Source organism: Erpetoichthys calabaricus, chromosome 12 (assembly GCF_900747795.2).
Source record: "Erpetoichthys calabaricus chromosome 12, fErpCal1.3, whole genome shotgun sequence".
Lineage (NCBI taxonomy): Eukaryota > Metazoa > Chordata > Cladistia > Polypteriformes > Polypteridae > Erpetoichthys > Erpetoichthys calabaricus.
In genome coordinates, this window is record NC_041405.2 from 157,442,162 (window position 1) to 157,451,562 (window position 9,401).

Here is a 9,401-nt window from a genome sequence, read left to right on the forward strand (position 1 = left end):
CTATCTATCTATCTATCTATCTATCTATCTATCTATCTATCTATCTATCTATCTATCTATCTATCTATTATATAGTGCCTTTCAAACATCTATCTATCTATCTATCTATCTATCTATCTATCTATCTATCTATCTATCTATCTATCTATCTATCTATCTATCTATTATATAGTGCCTTTCACATCTATCTATCTATCTATCTGTAGTAATATACTTGTAATATAGTGTCTTTCATTATTTATCTATCTATTATATAGTGTTGATCAATCTATCATAATATACTTGTAATATAGTGTCTTTCATTATCTATCTATTATATAGTGTATATCTATCTTTCTATTATATAGTATCTATCTCTCTATCTATCCAACCATCCATTTTCCAACCTGCTGAATCCGAACACAGGGTCACGGGGGAGTGCTGGAGCCAATCCCAGCCAACACAGGGCACAAGGCAGGAACCAATCCCGGGCAGGGCGCCAACCCATTGCAGGACACACACACCAAGCAAACACCAGGGCCAATTTAGAATCGCCAATCCACCTAACCTGCATGTCTGGACTGTGGGAGGAAACCCACGCAGACATGGGGAGAACATGCAAACTCCACGCAGGGAGGACCCGGGAAGTGAACCTTAGGTCCCCAGGTCTCCCAACTGCGAGGCAGCAGCGCTACCCATTGCACCACCATGCCGTCCCTGTTAGTGTGCAATGTAATAATAATAATAATTATAATAATAATAATAATACATTTTATTTATATTGCACTTTATATTTTAGCAATCTCAAAGTGCTACAAAGTAAAAATAAAGTAATAAAACAAGAAAATCTATAAATACTTTAACAAAATGTCTTTCTAAAAAAGATAAAAAAGGTAGTCAGGGAGGGCGTTCCACAGCCTCGGTGCCACAGATGACAAATCCCTATCACCCATACTGCGAAGCTTGGTTCTAGGGACTTGGAGAGTGTTAGTGTGTACAGAGCGGAGGGTGCATGAGGAGGTATGAGGGGTAAGGAGTTCCTGTAAGTAAAGGGGGGCATGTCCATAAATGCACTGATGGGTGAGGAGAATGACCTTGTACTCTATTCTGAGTGGGACAGGGACCAAGTGAAGGGTTTTCAGGATTGGGGTGATATGGTCATGCTTTCGCACCCTCATCAGGATCCTGGCAGCGCTATTCTGGATATACTGGAGTCTCTGGATACTCTTGCCAGGAATCCCGATGAGGAGCGCATTACAGTAATCCAGCCTTGAGGAGACAAAGGCATGGACGAGCTTCTCTGCATCTGCCAGGGTGAGTGTTGGGCGGAGTTTAGCGATGTTCTTGAGGTGGTTGAAAGAAGACTTACACAGGTGTTTGATGTGGGTGTCAAAGGTGAGTTGAGGGCCCATTTTAACACCCAAATTGGTGTTGAAAGGGGGATGTTTTGGCCAGAGAAAGTGATACTGGTGATGGTAGAAGAGCGGAGATGGTGTGATGTGCCAACTAAGATGGCTTCTGTTTTGGAGCTGTTCAGCTGAAGAAAGTTGAGCCTCATCCACGCCTCTATCTCCTCCAGGCAGGTAGTCAATGTGGATATTGGCAGAGGAGCAGTAGAGGAGGTGGGGGTAGTCCTGAGGTAAAGCTGAGTGTCATCAGCATAGCAATGAAAAGATAAACCATGCCTGCTAATGACATTTCCAAGAGGGAGCATGTAGATGGTGAAAAAAATGGGGCCTAGCACAGAGCCCTGTGGGACACCACAGGTGACATTGTGGGTGTGAGATTTTGCGCTGCCCAGGGCGACATGCTCAGTTCTGTCGGTCAGGTAAGATGTGAACCAATTGTGAACATTTCCTGAGAGTCCAATGGTGTATTGCATGCGGTGAAGGAGGATGTTGTGGTCTATTGTGTCAAAAGCAGCTGTCAGGTCAAGGAGGATGAGTAAAGAAGGGGAACCCTCAGTCCAACGTAACAATACATTTAGTCAAGTCCAACGACGTGAGTGTCACAGTACATACCCCAGACATTATGATCATACTTCTATGATCCCAGGAGGGCAGGATCCCCTCAGTGTTCGGAGCACGGACCCCTTAACTTTCATAAGTGCAGCTTATGTCATCTTATAGCATGGACTGGCTCTGAGTGTCGAGCATCTGCTAATTGAGTTTCTATTCCAATTAAGCCTCACACATAACACCTGCTAGGTGTACAGTAGATTATTATTACGCCTAACGAATTATCATGCGCGTGATGTTCCTATCTGACATTCCGACTGTTTTGATCGGCACATCCCTAATAACAAGTGACTGAAGGTAGCTCATTAAACTTTCACAGCTCCTGTTAATAATTCAATTCTGCAGGGTCAGAAGGTTAAAATAAAATTAACCCAACCTAAGAGACTCCAGATTTATATTTCATGGGGTCTTCCTTTTTTGATTATTATTTTATTTTTCCATTCCTCTGCTTTTGACCCTGTGATCTTTCTCCTACTACGATGCATGATGTGAAAACACTCGGCCCAGACCTGCCCATCACTGGCTGCTATGAGCTGTCATCTCTTTGGACCTGATGTGTCCCCTCCGTCGTCTGCATGGGTTTCAGTTGAAACTTTCAAATCCTACCCACAATTCCAGGAGATGCCACCTGGCTGATTTACATTTCTGAATTTGCCCGGCTTGTCTTGTGATGGATTGGCGCCTCACTCAGACCACTCTCTGTAACCCACCTGGCATGACACACAATGTGAGGGACTGTAACAGTCCGGGTCAGCTCTGCACTCACTGGTTACTTCCAGGACCGGATTTTTTTATTTACAACGGCGCTGCACTATGGACCTCTTATCAAACACTGCCCCCCCCCCCCAATCCCAAAGTCACCAGTTGCATGGGAATGCTCCACACTCCTCTCAACCCAATGTAACCAGTGGCCAAAGTCTGTGGCGTGGCACTAAGAACAACAACATTTATTTCTATAGCACATTTTCATACAGAAAGTAGCTCAAAGTGCTTTACATAATGAAGAAAAGAAAAATAAAAGATAAAGTAAGAAATTAAAATAAGACAACATTAGTTAACATAGAAAAGGAGTAAGGTCCGATGGCCAGGGTGGACAGAAAAAACAAAAAAAACTCCAGACGGCTGGAGAAAAAAATAAAATCTGCAGGGGTTCCAGGCCACGAGACCACCCAGTCCCCTCTGGGCATTCTACTTAACATAAATGAAATAGTCCTCTTTGTAGTTAGGGTTCTCACGGAGTCACTTGATGCTGATGTTCATACAGACTTCTGGCTTTTAATCCATCCATCATTGTTGGAACATCATGGTGCTTTGGGTAGATGGTGGTGGTGCACGCCACCACCAACAGGACACTGGAAAAGGAAACAGAAGAGAGAGTAGGGGTTAGTACAGATTTTAAATGAATAGTTATTATAATGACTTGGATATACAGAGTATCAGGATTAAATTACAGTGAAGTTATGAGAAGGCCATGTTAGAGTAATGTGTTTTCAGCAGTTTTTTAAAGTGCTCCACTGTATTAGCCTGGCGAATTCCTACTGGCAGGCTATTCCAGATTTTAGGTGCATAACAGCAGAAGGCCGCCCGCCCCACCACTTCTTTTAAGTTTTGCTCTTGGAATTCTAAGGAGACACTCAGTTGAGGATCTGAGGTTACGATTTGGAATATAAGGTGTCAGACATTCCGAAATATAGGATGGAGCGAGATTATTTAAGGCTTTATAAACCATAAGCAGAATTTTAAAGTCAATCCTGAATGACACAGGTAACCAGTGTAGTGACATCAAAACTGGAGAGATGTGCTCGGATTTTCTTTTCCTGGTAAGGAGTGCGTTACAGTAATCTGGTCGACTAAAAACAAACGCGTGAACTAATTTCTCTGCATCTTTCGATGATATTAGAGGTCTAACTTTTGCTATGTTTCTTAAATGAAAAAATGCTGTCCTATTGATCTGATTAATATGCGATTTAAAATTCAGATTACAGTCAACAGTTACCTGTAAGCTTTTTACCCCTGTTTTGACTTTTAATCCTAATGCATCCAATTTATTTCTAATAGCCTCATTGTATCCATTATTGCCAATCACTAAGTTTTCAGTTTTCTCTTTATTTAACTTGAGAAAGTTACTATTCATCCATTCTGAGATACAAGTCAGACATTGTGTTAGTGAATCAAGAGAATCGGGGTCATCAGGTGCTATTGATAAATACAGCTGTGTGTCATCAGCATAGCTGTGGTAGCTTACGTTGTGCCCTGAGATAATCTGACCTAATGGAAGCATGTAGATTGAGAAGAGCAGTGGACCTAGGATAGAGCCTTGTGGAACACCATATAGGATATCATGTGTCTTTGAGTTATAATTACCACAACTAACAAAGAATTTTCTCCCTGCCAGGTAGGATTCAAACCAATTTAAGACCCTGCCAGAGAGGCCCACCCACTGACTAAGGCGATTCTTAAGAATATTATGATCAATGGTGTCAAATGCGGCACTCAGATCTAAGAGGATGAGAACAGATAAATGGCCTCTGTCTGCATTTATTCACAAGTCATTTACTACTTTAACGAGTGCAGTTTCTGTGCTGTGATTTGTTCTAAAACCCAACTGAAATTTATCAAGAATAGCAGGTTTATTGAGGTGCTCATTTAACTGTATAATGACTGCCTTCTCTAGAATTTTACTTAAGAAAGGCAGGTTAGAGATGGGTCTAAAATTTTCAAGAGCAGAGGGGTCGAGATTATTTTTCTTAAGTAGGGGTTTAACTACCGCAGTCTTAAGACAGTCTGGGAAGACCCCCGTATCTAATGACGAATTTACTATGTCAAGAATACTATCAATTAGCACGTCTGATACCTCTTTAAAAAAATTTATTGGTATTGAGTCAAGGACGCAGGTGGAGGGTCTCAGTTGAGAAATTATTTTATGTAAATCAGGTAAATCTATCCTAGTGAAAGAGTTTAATTTGTTTATAACGGAATACTGGGGTTTAGGAGGATCCACAGTGTTGGGGCGATATACTATGTTATTTCTAATATCATTAATTTTTTGATTGAAAAATACAGCAATAGCCTCACAGGTTTTACTTGAAGTACTTAGGAGGCATTCCTTTGAGTTACCCGAGTTTAACAGACGATTAATCGTTGAGAATAAAACTCTGGGATTACTAGCATTGTTATTTATAATCTTAGAGAAATAGCAGCGCCTCTCAGGACGGACTGTGTTATTGTATTCTGTTATTTTAACTTTTAATATTTCAAAGTGGATAGACCATAAAAGCACCCAAAGCAAAACCTTCAATAAAACAAAGCCCAAGCCCCCTACTACAAACAGGACACTAAAAGAATAAGAACTTTAAAATGACAATAAAATCAGAAATCAATGAGCAGTCCAATTTAAAGTTCCAAATTCTAAAAAGTCCTTTTCAGGGCTAACTGGGTGGTTTCATAAAAACAGTCAGGCACCAGTCCTACTTGTTGTTCCATCTCCGATCTTCGTTCCTCACCACCACTTGCTCATCCCACCGCTGCCACCATTTGTGATGGTCCTGGCTTGCTCCATGCTCCCTGGTTACCTCCGGGACCCAATTATTTATTTAAAACCACTCTTTGCCATGAACCTTGTAAAAGGAATAGACCTTGACACCAAAAAGAGGTTTGGGGCAGCCACCCGTATGCTTTAATAAGGCTGCAATAATGGAGGTTTGGCAAGGCAGAATTGTACAGGTTGAGTTCCAAACAGAAAACTGAGAACAAATGGAAGATGACTGGCTTTTAAAGCAGGGAACCGGAAGTGACATCATCTGGAGCTGGAGCCGGACGTGACGTTCTTGGAGTCGGCACAGGAAGTGACATCATTGGGAGGAAACGGAAGTGACATCATCGGAATCAGCCAGAATTTCTCATGTCTGGTCCGCAGAGGAGAGGAGGAGAGGAGAGGTTAGGAGCGCGTACTGATACAGCGCTTTGCCGCACCCACCACATGATGAACCAACTCAGGATCCCAAACTGGGACCCGAGTGTAGCCATGCAATGGGTGACACCTCAGCAACACACTCGTTCAGATGGAATGGAACCAGTGTAAGGTCTGCAGAGATAGAAGAGAAAGGTCTATTGCAGTCCGCCACCCCCTGGCCTGGCATGGAATTACCTCCTTTTGGTCCTTCTAGCTGCCTCCCATGCACACGTGTGTGACAACCTCAGGGGCAAGGGCGCCATCATGGTAATGGACAGATGGCAAGCCAAACTCAAGAGCACCATTGTGTGCAAGTGTGGAAGGGAAGGGTCTAACTGCAGCCTGCCATGCCTATGACATTTTTCAGGTAATGCCCACAACATCAGTCATAAAATGCCCTTTGAGTTAGATAACCCTCACACAACCCTAATCTTAACCAAAGTGTAACCGGGCATGCAGTGGGCATGCCATTTTATGATACTGGGGCGTTACATGACTGACCTCATAGGTACTGTGGGGTACAATCACACTCTGTTATTGTGGGTAGACAAGGGGCCACTAGGGGGCAAAAGACCAGTCAGGTGACATGCACGTCAGGTGAAATATAAAGGGTCACCTGTCATGTGTAAGTCAGGGTGCTCCCCAGATTTGGAGTTTGAATTCCCTTTTTTTGGCTTTTCCATTCATTTTGAACTCTTTCATTGTTTTTGTGTAAGTTGTTATTGTTATCTATGTTAATTCTTTGGGCTATTATTGTTATCTACGTGTATTCTTTATATATTTAGTACATTTTTTGTCCCTTGGGTTACTTGTTTCCATTCTATGTGTGGATATTTTTTTTGTCGTGTCCCTTATGGGCGGATCCTCAAGGGGCGGGGCCACCTGTCAATCTGCATTAAAGGACTGCTTCCAGCCCTATAAACCATCATGGGATTTGCAGTTCCTCTGCGGTATATTTGCATGTGCTTGCTGGTTGTTGATTGAGTTAGTGAGTGTCTACTTTTTTTGTTATTGATATTTTACTCTTCTGGTTTTGGTTTATGATTTCTGGATCTCTTTGCTTTGTTTCAAACCAGGGTTTCACCCATGACTGGAGTTCAGATCCTTTGTGTTCATTTAGTCATTGTTACTTTTCTTAACTGTCTGCTAATATGTGCTTGTGCGATTTCCTGGGTTTTTGACATTTTGACGTATCTGGATTCAGTATTGGGACTGTTTTGGGATTTTAATTGCCTTACTTTTTTAGACAACTCCCTTTTGCCTTTTGTGCTCAGCCAAGTTTGTTTTGTGCAATAGAACATTCTGAGAAATAAAATATTTTTTATTTTATAAGGATTCTGTGTATGTCCTTATTCTAGCCAGAGTCTGATTGGTATGCCCACTTCTGAGAGTTCTGAGAGACTGCTTTGGAACTACAGACTGGGATATCCTGCAGGGATCATATAGTGAGAACATTGAGGAGGTTGTTGACTGCACCACTGACTACATCAACTTCTGTATGGACATTGTAGTTCCAGTAAGAACAGTATGCTGCTATGCTAACAACAAGCCATGGATTATAAGTGACATCAAGGGCCTTTTGAACCAGAAGAAAAGGGCTTTTAAAGGCGGTGATCAGCATGAGCTCAAGCGCATGCAGAAGGAACTCCGAGTCCAGCTCAGGGCGGTGAAGGAGCAGTACAGGAGAAAGCTGGAGCAGAAGTTGCAGAAAAACAGCATGAAGGAAGTGTGGGATGATAATGAAGATCATCACTGGCTGCAGCTTGAAGCGGGGTGCCTCCATCGTGAGAGACGTGGAGAGAGCAAACCAGATGAACAACATCTTTAACAGGTTTGACAACCCTATCCCACTCTGACCTCGAAGTACTGCACCCTCCACCCATCCTTCTGCTGATACCAGCATAGGAGAAAGTTTCTTCCCACCCACAATTACAGCAACACAGGTAAGCAGAGAGCTGAGGAGACTTCGTGCCAGGAAAGCAGCGGGTCCAGATGGAGTAACTCCACGACTGCTGAAGGTCTGTGCATCGGAGCTGGGGAGTCCTCTACAGTGCATCTTCAACCTGAGCCTGGAACAGGGGAGAGTCCCGAGGCTTTGGAAAACATCTTGCATCACCCCAGTCCCAAAGGTATCACATCCTAGTGAGCTGAATGACTTTCGCTCTGACATCACATGTGATGAAAAACATGGAGAGGCTGCTGCTTCACTACCTAAGGCCACAGGTCCACCACGCCCTTGACCCTCTGCAGTTTGCATACCAGGAGAAGGTGGGAGCAGAGGATGCCATCATCTACATGCTACACCGATCCCTCTCCCACTTGGATAGAGGCAGTGGTGCTGTAAGAATTATGTTTCTGGTCTTCTCTAGCGCCTTCAACACCATCCAACCTCTGCTCTTAAGGGACAAGCTGACAGAGACGGGAGTAGAGTCATACCTGGTGGCATGGATCGTGGACTATCTTACAGACAGACCTCAGTATGTGCATCTCGGGAGCTCTGACATTGTGGTCAGCAGCACAGGAGCACCACAGGGGACTATACTTTCTCTGGTCCTGTTCAGCCTATATACATCGGACTTCCAATACAACTCGGAGTCCTGCCACATGCAAAAGTTCACTGACAACACTACTATCGTGGGCTGCATCAGGAGTGGCCAGGAGGAGGAGTATAGGGACCTAATCAAGGACTTTGTTAAATGGTGCGACTCAAACCACCTACACCTGAACACCAGCAAAACCAAGGAGCTGCTGGTGGATTTTAGGAGGCCCAGGCCCCTCACAGACCCCGTGATCATCAGAGGTGACTGTGTGCAGAGGGTGCAGACCTATAAATACCTGGGAGTGCAGCTGGATGATGAACTGGACTGGACTGCCAATACTGATGTTCTGTGCAAGAGAGGACAGAGTCGACTATACTTCCTTAGAAGACTGGCGTCCTTCAACATCTGCAATAAGATGCTGCAGATGTTTTATCAGACGATTGTGGCGAGCGCCCTCTTCTACGCGGTGGTGTGCTGGGGAGGCAGCATTAAGAAGAAAGATGCCTCACGCCTGGACAAACTGGTGAGGAAGGCAGGCTCTATTGTAGGCACGGAGCTGGACAGTTTGACATCCGTGGCAGAGCAACGGGTGCTGAGCAGACTCCTATCAATTATGGAGAATCCACTGAACAGGATCATCTCCAGACAGAGGAGCAGCTTCAGCCACAGACTGGTGTCACTGTCCTCCTCCACTGACAAACTGAGGAGATCGTTCCTTCACCACACTATGCAACTCTTCAATTCCACCCAGGGGGTAAACGTTAACATTATACAAAGTTATTGTCTGTCTGTATACCTGCATTGTTATCACTCTTTAATTTAATATTATTTTTTTTTTTATCAGTATGCTACTGCTGGAGTATGGGAATTTCCCCTTGGGATTAATAAAGTATCTATCTATCTATCTATCCA